Source organism: Neophocaena asiaeorientalis, unplaced genomic scaffold, assembly GCF_003031525.2.
Source record: "Neophocaena asiaeorientalis asiaeorientalis breed wild unplaced genomic scaffold, Neophocaena_asiaeorientalis_V1.1 scaffold308, whole genome shotgun sequence".
NCBI lineage: Eukaryota > Metazoa > Chordata > Mammalia > Artiodactyla > Phocoenidae > Neophocaena > Neophocaena asiaeorientalis.
This window is the reverse complement of record NW_020172768.1, coordinates 4,847,208-4,866,148: the sequence shown is the minus strand read 5'-3', so window position 1 is coordinate 4,866,148 and position 18,941 is coordinate 4,847,208. Positions and strand designations below refer to the sequence as shown.

Genomic DNA, 18,941 nt, shown 5'->3' with positions numbered 1-18,941 from the left:
GGGGTGGTACTGTGTGTATTTACTTGTAATTATTGCGTTAGAAAGGGAAATCTTAAAAAAGAAAAGAAAAGTGAGACTGTATCCATGTTATGAGGGGTTCTGCTAAGCAGGCTGCTTTAGTTGTCCAAGAAACAATCTTCTAAACTAGGACACGAATATTTTCCAGGCTCTGAAGACTGCTAAATCTCAGGGTCCTTATCTGTGTGTTGGAGGTAGCATTAGCATGATTTGATCATTTGCCGTACCAGGGGAAGCCTTAAAAGAATCACAGCAACAGTTGTCAAATTCGTCCCATACTTCGGGTACTGGCCATTGTACACAGAACTCACATTATCTGCCTCGAGACCCCTTTGTCAAAAGCAGGACACAAGTTCTCTCCCTTGTAAGGTCAACCTCTCGGGAGACCTTCATGAAAGAAGTGATATCACAGCTGGGGTGGTAGGGAAATGACACTTCTGGAAGTTGTCTGGCCATTGTGTTGGAGGGGGTGACGTTTTCAGGTACTTATATGGGTTGTGTGTCAGGGACCCTTTCATCCAAGGGGAGGAAGCGCTCCTTCCTGTTATGCTGGCTCAGTGAGCCCGCCGTGAGCCCTGGAAGTCCCTCGAAGCCCTGGTCCTCTCCTGTGTCATCCTCCCCTTCGTGCCGCTGAGTCTGCAGAGCTGGGGGAGGGCCGGTATAGGAGGATGGGCTGCCCCTCATTTTGACCAAACACGTCCTTGTCCTTGGCTACCTCCCCAGCAAGGAGGATGCGGAGGAGGTCCTTGAGGATCGATGGCCCCTGAGCCATGTAAGCTTAGGAAGCACCTTGAACTGTACAGAGGGAAGGAATAGACGACCGCCCACTCACCTGCTCTCAGCGCTCAGGCCTTTGGGAATATAGCGATACGCCGGGCAAGTAACTGTCCAGGGGGCCAGACCACATGGAAGGCTCCGAGCCTTCCATCCTGGGCCAGGCAGCTGTGGGACACAGCCCGGCAAGTACCATGGAAGACACTTAGGCTTTGGAGTCAGAAAGACCTGAGTTAAATTCTGGTCTGTTACTCCTCAGCCATGTGACCTTGGGCACATTACTCCTTCTGAACCTCAATGTCCTCATCTGTAAAATAAGCACAGAGTGTAACTTACCATAGCAGGTCATTGTGATACCAGCCACAAACATGACCTCAGTTAATTCCCTTTCCCTGTGTTTACCATCACTTCTCTATTTTTCTCTGGATTATTTGATCGTGTGAGATGGCCACATACAGGGAGGAGTGGAGATGGTTCCGCTGATTGTCCATACAAGGGTGTTTCCGGAGCAAGATGGGGCTATGGGGGTCAAGATGGAGACATTCTTGTTGAGAAACCTCCTTGCTTCATCAGTACCCTGCACTAGAAATAGCTCCCCTGCCACCAGATCAAAGTTCTCTTGTAATGGGCTGGTGGTTTACAACCCCACTGTGTAAACAGACCTGGTTCTCTTATCTTGAGTAATTGCAGTTTAATTGGGCTTCCTTGGGAAGCAATTCCCTTCTTAGCCAGTGCTGTTCTCACTCTTCACCTCCACCCCACATGCCTTAGGATGTGTTCACAGGGATGTCTGTGCAGTCCCTGCGCTTCTTGGGAATTTGGGAAGGGCTGGTGCTCGTTTCTATGAAGCTTAGCACGCATGCCTTTTCCTTCTCTCTGGGAATCCTGGAGAGCAGTGGATAAGGTATTCCAGATTAGAGAAATGAGAATACAGAAAAAGAAATTTAGAATGTAAATGGAAACTGGAAAAGAAAAATTTTTCTTGTCGCTTGGGGTGGTGATGGCTTTACCTCTGGAGAGGTTGCTGGAACATTATGTTTAAGAAATGATCTATAGCCATAACTCTTAGTGGTAGTCAGAAAATGTGAAGGAAAAAAGAGAGATGTGTCTTTTTCCAGCATCTTAGAAAGTGGGGATTTTCTAAGATACTGGGTTCAGTTAGCACAAACTGGAGGATTTTAGAGCCAGACTATAACCTAGAGGTCATCTCCCAATATCAGGAAATTCAGGTCCTGAGAGGTTAAATTAAGTTGCCTGAGCTTAGGAGTATGATCTGGAATATGGTCCAGATCTCGCGGCTCCTGGTTTAGGAAACTCCTTACCATCAAACGCATCTTGATCATTCTTAAGAAATGTGGAGATGGATAAGAATTTATGACAATTCATGGATTCATATGCTTTATTCATGCTGAATTGAATTTAGGACAAAAAAAAACCCCAGAACTCCATTTTGTAGAGCTCTGAGCAAATCGAAATTCCTGCCCAGTTTTTCCACCATGGGAGGTTCTCCCAATGTCCTATCAGAAGGCTCTGAGTCAGCTTCACCCTCCGTCTCCACACTTGGGATGGATGCCTGGGGCTGGCAAACCGTGGAGTCACTGGGAGTCTGAAGGCTTCCTGCTAAACGAGTGGAAGCTGATGTGTGACACGCATCACACCCCATATCTCTCAGCAAGAGAATGTCAAGTCCAGGCGCCCAGAACTGGGGCAGGTCCCACCGAGTAATGTCTTGAGTGGAGGGGGCTGTGGTCTCAGGCTGGCGTAAGAAGCTGCAGCATCGGTCACTGCCCCCCTCCCCTGCCTTGGTCTGCGGCCCCAGGCCTGGGGGCGTCTCAGGGTGGCCTCAGCTGTGGTCCACGTAGCCCGTGTGGAGGCCAAGCACAGCTTTTCATGGAGAGCAGAATCGCTGTTCCCATCTCTGTTCTCTCTGTGCTTCAGATTCTTTTTTGTCTCAGAAACCTACAGTGGTCTGGCCTGCCCTTTCGCCAAGGCCCAAGCCCATCACTCTTATTGTTTTAAAAAGAATTTCCTGGCCTTGAGTCTAAAATTAAATCGCCCTTTGAGGGTTTCCTATTTTGTCTGTTCCTGCCTCTCCTGTGGCTGCAGCACCCTCGCCCCCTCCCCCTTGGTGGGAGAGCTGAGGGGTGTTTCCGTGTTGCCTCTTTCCTTTCTCGAGGGAGCAGGATGCATGCGCCCCCCTGAAGCAGAGGTGCCCCAGATACAGTTTGCTCCAGACTCCTCCCCAGCGATGCCAAAGCGCTTCTCCGTGAATGTAAAGAGGTGCTGACTGGTCTAGCATCTTCTGAGGATGAGGAAGCCCAGACTCGATGACAGGTCTGCGGAGTCGGTCAGGCCAGCCTGGGAGGGCAACTGCCTGCAATGTGGTGAAAGGTTTTAAGATGAGAAGTTCAGGGAAGAATGAAGACAACTGACATGAAGGTGTTAATGCATTCGAAGGGGACCTTGTATGTCATGAATCTAAATGATGACAACTTCCGGTTCTCTAGGCTTTTTTTTCCACCCTGGGGTGGTTTTTTTTTTTTAAATCGAACGAAGGTTGTCAGTTACAAGGTCAGGAGAAAGAATGTGGATGGATCAGCAGAAAGGAGACTTGCAGTTGGAAAGGAACTTGGTGATCACTGGGGCCAACCTCCTCAGGAAGCAAAGGTTTAAGGAGGTTAAGAGATGGGCTGGAGGCTACGCAGCTCCTTAGGGGCAGAGCAGGACTCAGACCCAGGCTTCCTGATTTCCAGTCTCCTGTCTTCCTACCGGAGGGTATGAACATCTATGCCAGGCCTAGAATGATGCGGAGTTATCCCCGTGGATGGCAAACCCCTGCACTCATCCATCCAGTGTTAACTCAGCTTTGCGTCTGGGCATGTATATTTTTTTAAGCAGCAGGATCTAGAAATATTTATGTGTCTTGTATGTTTACGGCCCGGTACTAAGGCTAAACCCTAAAATTCTGAAGTCGGTTAAAGGAAAGACAGATGCACTCCCACAGAGTTTGTGCTCTGAGTGACACATACACGAGAAGGGTCAGGAAGGGTTTGTGGAGCAAATGCCTGGACATTTAAGGCTGCTTGGCTCAAGACAGAAACGAACTCTTACAGAAATGCCGCCGCCATCAGTTTGCGATGTAGTGTTGAAAAACTACTCCCCTGTTCCCTCTTTTCCAACTGGGGGGGTCTTTGGAGGGGGTGGAGGGAAGGAAGCCTCTGGGCAAAGGCAATGCTGGGAGGTTTGGCAGGGCTGGGAGGTAGGTGAAGAGCAGCCACAGGGAGGGGGCCGCGTGGGTGGGGCGGGGAGACGGAGGTGCCTGGTGGAAGCATCGGAGAGGGGAACCGGCGGGACAGGAGAACAAGGGGGACATAATACCATACATGAAGCCCTGACTGCAGCAGGGGGGCAGTGGTCGGCTGTGGTGGTGACGTCACAGCTGGCTCACGGTGGAGCAGAGACAAGTGTGTGTCCCTCATCCTAGCAGTTTCCAGACTTCAGGGCTTTTATGCTATTTCTTTCCAGGATTGGAAAGCAAAGCATTTAGGCTGCAGGCTCGAGTCCTCTGAAGCCTCTCAGAGGACAAGGACAGCAGTGCTGGTCCCTGGAGATGGAGTGGGGAGGCTCTTCACAGCGTGTGACACAGCAGGGCAGGAATGCGCGCTCTCCTGAGACACCCAGGGGACCCAGGCCCTCCAAGGCTGCGTGGATACCACCCTCCCCTTGGCAGCCGCTTGCTAACCCACACGGTTCTGAAGCTCTGCCCTTGGTGTCTCCCACACCGAGCACGTTTGTGTTTTTCCTCCTGTGCCTTTAACTGGCCCTTCTTTGTTGTTTTGCCCTTACTTTTCCTCCCAACGACAGGCAACTTCATAGATCCATTTTTTCAAAAGTGAAATATAATTGACTTAATATTATATTAATTTCAAGTGAACATAGTGATTCAATATTTTTATACATTACGAAAAGGTCCCCACGATAAGTCTAGTAACTGTCTGTCCCCATACAAACTTATTACAATATTACTGACTATATTCCCTATGCTGTACACTGTAGTCTCATGACTTACTTATCTGATAACTGCTCTGAATCCCCTTCGCTTATTTCACTCATCCCTCCACCCCACCTCCTCTCTGGCCACCACCAGTTTGTTTTCTGCATCTGTGAGTCTGTTTCTGTTTTGTTATTGTTCATTTGTTTTGTTTTTTGGATTCCATATGTAAGTGGAATCATACAGTATTTGTCTTTCTCTGTGTGAGTTATTTCACTCAGCACAATACCCTCTAGGTCCATTCATGTTGTTGCAAATGGCAAGATTCTATTCTTTTTCTTGGCTGAGTAGTATTCCTGTGTGTGTGTGTGTGTGTGTGTGTGTGTGTGTGTGTGTGTGTATCTCATCTTTATCCATTCATCCATCAGTGCGCAGTTAGGTTGCTTCTATATCTTGGCAATTGTAAATAATGCTGCAGTAAACATTGGGGTGCATATCTTTTCAAATCAGTGTTTTTGTTTTCTTTGGGTAAATACCCAGAAATGCAATTGCTGGATGGTGTGGTAGAGCCATTTATGATCCTTTCTCTTTTCTTTCTTTTTTTTGCGGTACGCAGGTCTCTCACCGTTGTGGCCTCTCCTGTTGCGGAGCACAGGCTCCGGACGCGCAGGCTCAGTGGCCATGGCTCACGGGCCCAGCCGCTCCGCGGCATGTGGGATCTTCCCGGACCGGGGCACGAACCCGCATCCCCTGCATCGGCAGGTGGACTCTCAACCACTGCGCCACCAGGGAAACCCTCTCTTTTCTTTTTAACTGCCATTTTCCCTGACTCTATACTTTAACTAGATCCTTTACACTTCTAGATCTAACTGTATCCTTTCCTGTCTTCTCCTGTCATGCTGCCACCTTAGGGACCTCTGCACCAAATTGCTCTGCCATCTTTCCATCTGAACACAACCAAAAGAGAAATATCCTTCCAACCTCCTTACTTACGTACTTAAACTCACCATTTTCACTATCGTAAAAGCAAGCAATCTAAGCATGATCTTGGATCCCCCCTTGCCTTCATCGCCAGTGAGCCATAAAATCATGTTGGCTCTTCCTTTGAAGGGTATCTTACACTTCTTGCTTCCTCTTCACCTCTACATTCATGACCTTAATCCAACTCTTCGTAACTGGCCACTGCTCAGCACTGGCACTGAGGGGAAGCATTCAAATGGGGGCAAAGCCGAAGGGTGGCCCCCAAATGCAGTACTCAAGCTACGTAAATCTTAATGCAATAATTTTGACAATCAAAATGAATGCAAAAATTATTAAAAGAACTAAAAAATTTAAATACAGTAGGGGGACTTCCCTGGTGGCACAGTGGTTAAGAATCCGCCTGACAACACAGGGGACAGGGGTTCAATCCCTGGTCTGGGAGGATCCCTCATGCCGTGGAGCAACTAAGCCCGTGCACCACAATTACTGAGCCTGAGCTCTAGAGCCCACGAGCCACAACTACTGAGCCCATGAGCCACAACTACTGAAGCCCGCGCGCCTAGAGCCCGTGCTCCGCAACAAGAGAAGCCTCCACAGTGAGAAGCCCGCGCACCGCAACGAAGAGTAGCCCCAACGTGCCGCAACTAGAGAAAGCCCGCACGCAGCAGCGAAGACCCAACGCAGCCAAAAATAAATGATTAAAAAAATAAATTAATATAAATAAATACAGTTAGGATCGGTAGTACTGATTTTTCCCTTTACGCCTCAGGCTGTGACCTGGCTCTGCAGGCACCGTGGCTGCCTTGTCATCCTCCTCACCTGATCCTGCTAAGTCCGTCCGACTTAGCGCTATCGAATGGGTCCTTCTAGGACCTCTTGAGTCACCATGTCACTCTTACTAGCTTTAATACAACCTCTAATGCCTTTCTCCTGCAGCCAAATTCTGGTCTGGTGTTTCTGGCCCTCAACACTGTCCCTCCAGCTCTCATTCTTGCTAGCTGCTCTCCATTGCAAGCGTTCTCATTGCCACGAGCACACTTTCCCCTCATGCTTGTCACTTCCAAACAGCAGTCTTTATCTCTCTATATCGCCAAGCCGAGTCTTTCGGATCCTTCCTTACATCGCCATCTACGTTCCTCGGCACCTTTAGGTGTGTCATCTTCTTCTGCTCTCTAGACCTTCATGTTCTAGGCTAAATCTTACCTGACTTTTTGGTTATTACCTTAATCTGCTTCCTCTAGGAAGTCTTACCTGCTGTCCCTCTCCTCCCCCTACACATCGGTACTTAACCCTGTCACATCTTGCTGTAATTTCCTGTTTACTAGTCTGTGCACTGCTGAGGGTAAAGTTCATATATTGCTCATACTGTATTCTTAGCATCTAACATAATAGTTGGCACAGACTAGTTGTGTGATACAGATTTGTTCACAAGTGTCCATTATCATAATCCATCTAGTACTTACCATGGGATGGCAGCCTCCCTGCTTGAGGAATCCGAGCCACACAAGGTTCACGTTGCACAGATACAGAAAAAGACAATCTGAAATCAGGTAGACCTCGACTAGAATTCTATCCCCATTATTTTACTAGCTGTGTGGTCTTTGGAAATTTACTTGCCCTCTGAAAGCCTCAATTTGTTCTTCTGTAAAATGAAGAAAAGAATACCAATCTCGCACAGCTATGGTGAGGATTAAACGTGACCATCTCTCCATCATGCTTAGATCACTGATGGGCATGGGATGGTGTGTGTGCGACGTACGTTAGTTCCTTTCAATAATCCCCTGTGTGTGGGATGAATGAGTGAGGACCCATCAGATGGGTTCCCTAAACTGTGATGGGGGCTAGGAGGGTTGCTTGCATCTCCTGAACTCACCTCCATTCTCCAGCAGCCAGGAAAGGAAGATGTTGAACTTGCTTTGGGTGGTGCCCTTGTCAAGCATGGAGGTGGGTGCTTTGCTTCCCAGATTTCTGACTTGTTAATAAGCAGCTTCTTTCTCCTCAGCTGAGGTTTCATAATGAATTGGAACTGGCTCTGTGGTTCTCTTGAGTAAAAATGTCATTTTCATACTCTGTGAAATAGGTATTCAGTCAGTTTGTGAAATGTCTAATAAACAGGCAGGTGTCTAGGTGACAAGGGTCATGATGCTTCCCGGAGCATCTGTGAGCAAAGATGTTCGTGGCTCATGGTAAGCTTGGTGCGTTATCTCCTTCTCATTCTTAGAAATAGGTTCCCCTGGCACCACTGAGGACAGCTAAGGAGGAAATATGTCTTAAAAATTGACTTCCCTGTATAAAATAATAAGTGAACCCTCCCTGACAACAGAGAGCCTGCTGTGGGAGCTGGAGAGACTCCACAAAAAATGCCAATCACGAAACTCAAGGAGATGCTATACGTGGTTGTTGGTCAAAGCTGTGTGCTGACTCGCTGTATGGCCACGTGGTCATCACCTGGGTCTGGAACCTCATTGCTTTATCCCTAACCCACCACTTACTCCCACCCTCTATCTCCCCTCTACAGCGCTCTCAGATCATTTTCCTTCAACACCTCTTTGCGAATCATGCCTCACCTTCAGTGACCTTTCCTTAGCAGAGAAAGCCTCAACTTTTTCACCTGAATTCAAGTTCTCCTCTTGTCCCCACCATCCTAGCAGGGCCTGCACCAAACCACCCACCACCTGTCTACAAGGATCCTACTGGTACCACCTACTGCCTTCTTACAAGGACTTTGCGGTTTAGGCAAACCATGCACACACTGCTCCCAAAGAAGACAGGGCCAGGTCACTTAGAGTGCTCCTTTATGCCATTTAAATACAAAATTTCCTCGCTCGATACCCTATTCCTACAACTCTGATACTTGACACTGAATTTTGAGCAATACTCTATATGAAAAAATGGGGATAGACATTGAGAGCACAGAGCTCATCTAGGAAACGTGCTTGGAATTGATTCTGCTGCAAAGAATCTATATCGGGGATCCAAAAAGAAAATCTTAATGTAGCTGCTTCAGGAGCTTACAGTATTAAAATACAATGTCAGCAATATGGTTTTATGCCAGAATTAAGGAAACGTTTTCTGACCGGAGCTCAGCTGAGCGTTCTTTCTGATGTTTTCCCTACATCTCGGTCCCAAACACAAACGGCAGGACTGCCATTGCTCTGTTTGTATTCTTGTGGCTCTCACCAGGGCCTCCTGGTAGCGGAAGCCAAGGACATTAGCCTTTGATAGACAAGAACTCAATGTGACTCCGTTCGGTCCTCAGGGTTTTATTCCATTCTCAGCACCTTTAACCCACCTGAAAGAGGAACAGCCCCGAAGTAAACTTCATCCAGCCGTAGTCTGAATGATTTTATGAATATTACGAAAAATATCACGTAAATTAAGGTGCACAAAACCTCCTTCTACATTTTGGTCTTGACTGCCATTTTTCTCTGTGTCGATGTACCCTCTTATGCTATTTTTACTGAGCTTAAGCTAATGGATGATTGCAAAATGGGGAAGAGAGTGTAGACAGTGAATGATTGAATCTAACGTAATAGGGCTGCCGCTCAAGGGGAGAGAGGATGTAAGAGGTTCTCCAATTAGAGGCTCTGACTGCGGGTTAGCAAGCTACTCTTCAGGGATGAGAATTCCACCTGAGCTACTCTTCAGGGATGAGAATGTAACGCCTGAGGGGTTACATTTATTAATTAGCACCTTAACGTTGATAGTTTTAATCACATCAGATTCTAGCAAAGTTCCGTTTTCTTAACTGGGGTCTTTATGGAGGTGGAGGGGCCAAACAGAAGAGAGAAAGAATAAAAAAGAAGAAAAGAAAGTTGAGGGTAGGCCAGTGTAGCCTAGACTCCTATTCTTAGGAAATCTTCTTTCCATGAATTTGCTCCTTCTTTTGTGTTTTAATTGTTAACCTTCTTGCTTAATCCCAGGAATGTTAAGGGTCTTATATTAATACCTACTTTATATTAGGCTCCATGTACACTCCTTATTACATGCATTTAATATAGGAATACATAATTTTATGACATGCATTTCATATTTTGTTTTGCTTTATGTATTATTTTCTTACACATATTATTTCATTCAATCCTCCTACCTTATGGGGTAGGTATTATTATTTCCATCTTATAATTGAGTAAACTGAGGTTTAGATAAAGGAACAGGCCCAGGCCCCCATCAGTAAGTGATGGAGCCAGGATTTGAATCCATGTATATGTGGCTTCAAAGAATAGGGTCTTAAACACTTCAAATCATGGTCTTCCACATAGTGTATTTGTCCTACTTAGAGAGTACTGGGTGGAGAGTATATTTTGTGGATTCTATAAAACTGATAAGAGAGTTGCACAAGTACCCAAATGTTGGGAAAAACTGAGAATTCCAGTCTATCAATCAATATCGTTAAAACCTATGCACATTGATTAACTGAAAAAGGAGTGATTTGTATCATTTAGGTCCATTTTTTGTTTTTCCTTTGGCATTTGTCACTTATTGGCTCTATGATAATGGAATGTCTCGTAAGAATATCCTTTCATGGTATTTTTATAGAGTAAGGTTACATAAAAAAGAAAAAATGCCAGGATTGTGTAAAGATGACCAAGATTCTGCCTTGCTATTAACCATGGGTCCTTATTTGAAAATTAAAAAAATTCTTCAAATGCTTGGGGAAATGGATGAAAATAAATGTGTACATTGTCTAAGTCAGAAACCCTTCCTATTCCCTGTGTCTTTTTTTTTTTTTTGGATGGGAGGTAGTGATCAATAGTTGGTTCTATTCTGTTATCATCTGTGGATGAGTTCTACTTATGGATGATATGAAGTTGCTGTTCCATTAGGGGATCTTAATATATTTCCTTTTTTTCCTGATCGCAGAGGCAGGGACCTCTCAGCTCTTACGAAGATCCTCGAATGGCCTGTGGTCTCCAGTCCACTTATCACCTGCCGAGAGCTTGCTACCCCTTCTGGGATGAGATGGCCACTCAGGAAGTGCCCACTGGTCTTGAACACTGCGGCTCAGGTAGGAACATAAACGGAGGCTGAGACTGAGGATGGAGTTGAAGGACAATGGCAATTGGATGAGGGCTGCATCCTTCATCCTCTGCTGTCACAGCTGCCCTGGCTCATGTGGGTACCAGATGCTATTATTCTATGGAAAGTCCCAGGACTTTTCGGTCACTTTGAGTGACTTTATTCTCCAGTGACAGGAAGACTAAACTCTAGGAACGGGCCCACGCGAGGTTGCTTTAGGTCTTCATTTTGTAAATAGTTCTCTCCACTGTGCCTGTCCCGAGCCTTATCCACTTCAGCCTGGCTGTTGACAAAGGACCTAGAAGGTTTGCAGTCATGAAGTGTGACAGATAGAGTGAACTAGTCAGCCTTCTTACAGGACGTACTTTCTTCCATTCGTCTTCTCTTTCCGTCATCCTCTCCCGCTCTGCCCAGGCCCGCCTGCATCTGTCTTCTTTTCCCTCGTCCCCTTTGTCTCTCTTCAACTCTTCCTCACAGAAGCTCCTCTCGAAATTCCCTTCACTCCTAACCTGCTGGTCATGGTGCTGCCCTCTGGTGAACAGAAGCCACTCTCCCAAGGACTGGAGAAGTTCAAAGTCCTTACTCCATTCTTTTTTGCCAGAGTCACTGTGTTTCTCACAAATTCCATTAGCCCTTGCTTACCTGCCAGCTTTTTTTGGTTTATTTTTAATACAAAATGTAAATCATAAATTTACGGCTTCTGAAATGATTGATTCTGACATTAAGTTCAATGTTTCATGAGATCAGGGTATGATAATATATCCAAGTACCAAAAAGCCAGTGTTTTCTCCCAGGATGAATTCTTAGCATAAGAAATTTCATAACTCTTACAGATTGAAAACATGTAATTCTGATGAAGTACATAGGGGAAAAGCCACTGGAAACTAACTTAAATGCAATTTTGTTTGTTCAGTATCTCTTTACCCTATAAAACTATATGGTAAACTTCTTTTATAATAGTGGAGAAATAAAGAAAATGTTAGTTTTGTTGTCCATACTGTATATTTCACTGAAAATAGACAGACACACAGTGAGATGCTGTAGCGCTTGGTGGAGGTTGAGAAGGATGGGAGTCCGCTTCTCCGGGGCAGAATGAAATCGACTCCTGTGTTCCATATTGTCTTGACTCAATAGCCCTTGATCTTGGAGGTATTCTTTGGTACTACCTTGGATCTCAGACAGGATAACATTTATGCTGCCACTTCCTGCCTGGCATCTCATTTCCCCCAGGCATAAATACAATGGTCTCGGCTATTTACCCATTTCATGAGGCGGCAGAGAGGATATTGTAGCTGCTCACAGGTTAGACTTAAGGACTTAAAATTTTAACAGATGAAAAGGCTGATCCTTTAAAATTCTAAACAGAATATAGATTTTGTTTGTATAAGCATGAATCCTGTTCATGCCACTAGGCTTTCTTTTTTTAATCAATAATTATCTTCTCTTCTTTTATTTATTTTTTGACATCTTTATTGGAGAGTATTTGCTTTACAATGGTGTGTTAGTTTCTGCTTTATAACAAAGTGAATCAGCTATACATATACATACATGTCCATATCTCCTCCCTCTTGCGTCTCCCTCCCACCCTCCCTATCCCACCCCTCTAGGTGGTCACAAAGCTCAGAGCTGATCTCCCTGTGCTATGCGGCTGCTTCCCACTAGCTATGTATTTTATATTTGGTAGTATATGTAAGTCCATGCCACTCTTTCACTTCATCCCAGCTTACCCTTCCCACTCCCCATTTCCTCAAGTCCATTCTCTACGTCTGAGTCTTTATTCCTGTCCTGCCCCAGGTTCTTCAGAATCTTTTTTTTTTTTTTAGATTCCATATATATGTGTTACCATACGGTATTTGCTTTTCTCTTTCTGACTTACTTCACTCTGTATGGCAGACTCTTGGTCCATCCACCTCACCACAAATAATTCAATTTCATTTCTTTTTATGGCTGAGTAATATTCCATTGTGTATATGTGCCACATCTTCTTTATCCATTCATCCGATGATGGACACTTAGGTTGCTTCCATGTCCTGGCTATTGTAAATAGAGCTGCAATGAATATTGTGGTACATGACTCTTTTTGAATTATGGTTTTCTCAGGGTATATGCCCAGTGGTGGGATTGCTGGGTCGTATGGTAGTTATACTTTTAGTTTTTTAAGGAACCTCCATACTGTTCTCCATAGTGGCTGTATCAATTTACATTCCCACCAACAGTGCAAGAGGGTTCCCTTTTCTCCACACCCTCTCCAGCATTTGCTGTTTGTAGACTTTTTGATGATGGCCATTCTGACCTGTGTGAGGTGATACCTCATTGTAGTTTTGATTTGCATTTCTCTAATGATTAGTGATGTTGAGCATCCTTTCATGTGTTTTTTGGCAACCTGTGTATCTTCTTTGGAGAAGTGTCTGTTTAGGTCTTTTGCCCATTTTTGGATTGGGTGGTTTGCTGTTTTGGTATTGAGCTCATGCCACTAGGCTTTGAAGTCTTATATCTCCCAGTGCAACAGAGATTAAAGCTCCCTTGCCTTAACGCTTTCAGCTCTGGATGGTGTTTCTGTAGCTACCACTTTACAGCTCACTACATCTTATTAATACATGCTATGAGTAGCTGAGGTCATCTCCACACTCACCCATAGCCTCAGGATCAGAATGTCTCATATTCATAGCAAAAAAGTCTTGGCTCATCTCTTGTTTTAGCTAAGAAGTATTGATACATAAATTCCCAAGTGAAGATGATTTTTGATTCTCCTCCTTGTCAAAGTTCTCAAAGGTAAAATAGTTTTTATTTCAGGGCCAATGAGACACAGTGTCTGTAAAGAATGTTAAGAACCTCAGGAGGAAGCGGCTTTAAAATGCAAGGACTGGTAGTCATGTAATAGAGTCTACTTTCCACAGTTTACTTGTTCAAGAAGGAGGAAGCCGGGGTCACCCAGACTGATGGTTCTTGGGTAGGATGGGAAGACGAGGGCACATAGTAACCAGTCCTAAAATGACCTGGGTTGTCACCAACTGCAGCTTAGAAATGCTAGCAAGCTTCCACGTGGGAGTGGCGCTTTGGTGGCACACGTGATGTCTGTAGTTCTCTCCGTCCTAGGCTTCTTCTGATGGAAAGATCTCGCAAGATCTTTTAGCTCTCCCAGCCCCTCCTTTGCCTTTTGAGCTGTCCAGACTAAGGGGTTGCGATGATTATTTCTGGGCTGTGGTCCAGCCCTCCTCAGTGATGGGTGTCCTTTGGAAGGAGATCTTGGGGTTACAGAGAAGGAAGATGAAGACATAGACCAATCGATGATTTCTCCAGCTGCAGCGCATTTCCTTGGAGATGTGTTGAGTAAGAAGAAGAGAGAGAAAAAAATACTCTCCAGTTTTGTCATCTTCTTTTATGCTATTTATAACTTCAGTTTCCTTCCTGTCCTCCTGGCCACCCCTAGCCCTGCTTCCATCTCACGTTTGTGCTCTCAGAAGGGCTGAAGGCACTTCTTTTGTAAGGACTACACGTCTGTCAGTGCCTGGAATGCCCGGCAGGAGGGGCCATCGAGGATTAGGGTCCTTCCTCTGAATGCTGTTCCTGTTCCGAAGGGACTGAGGCTGAGAGTGGGGAGAGGAGTGGAGGGAGGGGGGGGGAGAGAATCAAGCTCAGAGAGAACGTGAGTGGGGGAGAGGTTACCAGGCGAGTGGGACAGAATACTCAGTAATCGAGACTAGTCGATAATCGGTTGGCTAGAATAGCTGGTTCTGAGGAAACAAGAAACGGTGTGTGGAAATGGACAGAAAAGAAAAAGTGGGCATTAGTAGAGAGATGGAGGATACAAGGAAGATAGACTGAAAGATGAATGGGAAGGGGAAAGAAGGGGAGGGGAAGATAACATGAAAGAGAAAAAGAGATGAATCTCAGGACATTAACTCTCCAGCTAAAAAAGGAAGCCACATTTGCATGCAATTGCCCGTGCAGCTGTACATTTCTTCATGACAATCTTGTAGTCATCATTTTCTTTCATTTCTACCTCCTCCGGCTCGCCTCTTCCCCCTCCTCCGGATCAGCCTGGAGCCATTAGCGAGAGCCAATGGGGACGGAGAGTGGGGTTCTGCATGAATGAATGGGCTCTTTCTGTTCTAAGCCTCTCCTCATCCCTCTGCCGGGGAGACTCGTGAATCAATGGAGCCCCTTACATGAGACACGGCTGAAATGTCTGTTGCTGTGTATAGTCCGACTAGAGTGGAGTCCACTGGCCCTGCCTCCCCTCTGTTCTCTTCCTCTGTTTTGTCCCCCAACCTCAGCCCTTTCTCTCAAGCATCATAGCAAGAAGCATTGTATTAAAACGTCAGTCTCTTGTTCCTCGTCTCCAGGAGGTCACCTGAATTTCACTACCATTAGCTGTCATGACTAGTTCTTATCCACGGCCCCACGGAAGGGATGGAGTAGATGGCAAACTATTTTCAGACAGAGGCAGTGAGCTCAGAGTGGTGCCCAGACCCAGCTGGAGTCATGCGATGCCTGCTTTCCACAGGGAACCAGAGGAGCGACATCAGAGACCCAACTGAACACCCGGCCACACGACCGCAGTGCAGCCCATCCACTGATAGCTGTCCATATTTGACTTGAACCTCATAGCTGGGATGACCGTGAAAGACAACAGTGTGTATCAGAAACTATGACACACTTTCAGAGTGATAGACTATCAAAGTAGTTTTCATTTCAGGGATGGATCTGTCTTGAAACAGCTAAACTTACAGAGGTGCTCTCTGACAAAAGTTCACTTTTGCAAAATAGTTGCTTAGAATTGGAAAGCAGTCTGCCGCTTCAGAACACAGTGAACCCAACTCACCCTCGTGGGACTGAACCTATGGTCTCGTTACCGTGGTCCTTGATTTGAGAAGCAAGACAATACTTTTTTTTCTTCTTGTATCATGCAGTTTGGAATGTTTTTGTCATGGGTCACAGTAAAAATCTCATCTACCCACATTCATACTTCTCATTCTTTGTGAGAGAGGAAGTATACAGTCTAAGGTGAAGACTCCAGCCTCTGGACCCAGATCGATGGGGCTTGCCCATCAACCCTTCCTAACTGTGTTACCTTAGACAACTTACTTTATCCCTGTACTTCAGTCTCCTCCTCTAAACCAGTGTTTCCAAGAGTGTCAGAGTCACCGGAGGGCTTGTTAAAATGCAGGTTGTGGGGTTCTATCCCCACGGTTTCTGATTCACTGAGTCTAGGGTAAGGCTCAAAATTTGCATTTCTCACAAAGTTCTCAGATGGTGCGATGGCAGCTGCTGGTCCAAAGACCATGCGTTGAGAACCACTAAGTTAATGTATGTCAATTGTAAAGCAGTGTCGTCACTAAGCAAGCACGATATGAACATTTGCCGCTGTAACTCATTGTCCCAAAGTGCCCGAGAGTCCAAAAATGTCTGGGTATCATTGAATCAGAAAGTGACCCCTTGATGGGATGAACACTTTGGGTGGCCGGTACCAGGCACTGGAAACTGAGAAGATAGAGAGAGAAAGGGGAAGCTTCATGCCTTGTCTCTCAGCAACTTTTATTCGGATGTGTATGTGAAGCTACATTTACGCGATGAGGAGAAATGGTTCCTAGATGAACTATCACACTTATTTATGAGATAAAGTTTGGGGTGACTTTGGCTCTCACTACAGTATTTAAATTTTCTGAAAGAAATTCACTAGCAAAGTTGTAGAACAAAAGAGTGTCTTTCCCAAGTAAACTTTGGAAGTTCAAGTGGGAGGTGTATTGAGAGTCCGAGTTCATGGTCTCTCCCAGGCCAGACGGCCAGGCGGCTGGGAGAGATCAAACCTGGGCCAGTGTTTGGAAAGGGCTATCGACAACCAGGTGGGAAGTTTCAGCAGGAAAAACAGATGCCTCTAATTTGGCTTTTAAGTGTTGAGAACATTGAGGGAATGCCAGAGAGGCTTGTTAAATGGAGATTCACCTTGCTCTGAAATGTTTATTCTCCTAGCAGCCTTGTTCTTTCTGCTGGCCATCTTAGACGGCCCTGTGGTTTAAAAAAAAAACGGTTTTTCAAACTCTGTCTGCTGCACATATCTGTTCTTTCCTCATTTGGGGTATGTTTTCCTTTTCTAAAGGATCTGTTCCAGGTTCTCTGTTCTTCAAAACAGTTCTGATTCTGTGTGTGTGCACGCACGTGCCTTTGTCTGGGATGTCGTAATGGGGACCGTTCCTCTCGGGGAAAATTTCGACCTTCTCAGAATCTGACTTAGTTGTGTTTAGAAGGGGGAAACTGTAGCCCTGTCTTAGGTTTCAGCCTTTCACGGGAGGCTCCCGTTGGGGCCGAGATGCCCTGACAAGCAGCCTCCAGGGGACAGCGCTGATGGAAGCTTAATGCAGGAAACCCTCTCCTGACCTGCATCCCACCTCCAAGAGGACCAAAGACTGCAAGGAAGAGAGGCTGGAGGAAGAGCCGCGGATCTGCCTCGCCCTGGTAGTGCATTACGAAGAGCATCCGTGTACAAAAACTAGCCTATGCCCTTGCTCTATCATTTTGTTGTCTGATCATGAGATTTCTACAAATGCCTGAACCTCTTCTCCATAAGTGAAGGATGTTTCTCTGGCTGTGGATTGAATTTGCTCCTATTTGCCAATGTTACACTGTCGCATCCATCCTATTCCACCCCTCCACCACCACCTCGGTAGCTTTCCAGCCTACACTATTTCATATTCAGATTACAATCACTTTCAGTATAAGTTTTTTTTAAATTAATTAATTCATTTTATTTATTTATTTTTGGCTGCATTGCGTCTTCATTGCTGCACGCGGGCTCTCTCTAGTTGCGACGAGTGGGGGCTACTCTTGTTGCAGAGTACGGGCTCTAGGCAAGCGGGCTTCAGTAGTTGCGGCACGTGGGCTCAGCAGTTGTGGCTCGCGGGCTCTAGAGCACAGGCACAGTAGGCTTAGTAGGCGCACAGGCTTAGTCGCTCCGCGGCATGTGGGATCTTCCCGGTCCAGGGATCGAACCCGTGTCCCCTGCATTGGCAGGCGGACTCTCAACCACTGTGCCACCAGGGAAGCCCCAGTATAAGTTTTTGAGTATAAGCTGAAAGGTACTGGGTCCTAGCAAAGGGTTAGGGGGCGTGGTGGAAAGAGCAAGAAGTCACCTGGGATCTTGTCCCCTCACCTTTAACAGGTGGGATCCTTACACTTATTTCAAGGAGTTCTTGTGCTATTAAATGGGGTGCTATACCTCAAAGGGCCTTAGAGAAGGTTATCAGTAGATGCTACCTTTTCCTTTCACCATGATCTGAGTGTGAATTTAAGTGGCCCAAGAAACCTGGTGTCCCACCCTTATCTCAGGAGTCTTGCCCACGCTCACCCTGCCCCAGACTAATCTGACACCTGCCAACTTTACCTTCCCTTGTGTCCCATTTTACCAGTGAAAGGAGAAGGGAGCCGGGTGAGGACCAGAAAGAGAAGCTGCGGGTTAGAGACCTGTGTCTCTCCGCAGTGATTCCAGCAGCACAGAGTAGGAAGGGTTGTAAAGACCTTCACAAATGTAAATCACCTCTGTAGCTCCGCGGGAGGGAAGGTAACCTAGTGGGAGAAACCGGGGCCGCGGTTAGTGAGTTACGAAGAGGATGCGAGCTCTCAGTTGGCAGTCCTCCAGTGCCGCTTCTCAAAAATCCTAGGAAGTAACAGCATTGCACTGGAAGTCCCAGGGGGCTGGGGAGAAAAAAGTTCTCTTAACTTTTTCAAACCACAAATATTTGGTCCGAGTTGGGAAAAGGTCCCCGGGGCACGGAGTTCTTATTTGATTCAAGCGGTCTGACCCCTCTTAGGAACTCGGCGTGGGTAGCGGGGTCTGGGGACCCTGGTGGAAGCCGCCTGGCGTCAGTCCTCCCTCTGCCGCCCTCGGTGAATGAAGCGCTGGGTGGGTGAGGGAGCGGGGGCTGCAGTCCGGCGGGGGGAGGGATGCGCAGAGGCAGCCTGTTGTTCTCAGCGTCTGGCCGCCGACTCTTCCTCTCTCCAGATGTTCGCTGTGTTTATAGCTGCTGAAGCAGGAGACCCAGCTCCCTCATTAATAAGTTTCTTTCCTGCGCTGCGGCCAGGGGTCTCAGCCCCAGCCTGCAGCTGGGAGAGGCGGGGTGGAGGAGGGAGGAGGGGAGGCGCCCCTCCCCCCCCCCAGCCT

At 46.4% G+C, this 18,941-nt stretch overlaps 1 long non-coding RNA gene across 1 annotated transcript in view; it reads left to right on the top strand.

Annotated features, from left to right (window-relative positions):
* Positions 1-15,369, top strand: part of LOC112396865 (uncharacterized) — a 33,521-nt gene extending 18,152 nt beyond the window's left edge. Inside the window, exons 3-4 of the long non-coding RNA XR_003002664.1 lie at positions 10,628-10,772; positions 15,291-15,369. This is a non-coding gene — a long non-coding RNA (uncharacterized LOC112396865). The remainder of the gene's footprint in view (positions 1-10,627; positions 10,773-15,290) is intronic.
* The last annotated feature ends 3,572 nt before the right edge of the window (positions 15,370-18,941 follow it).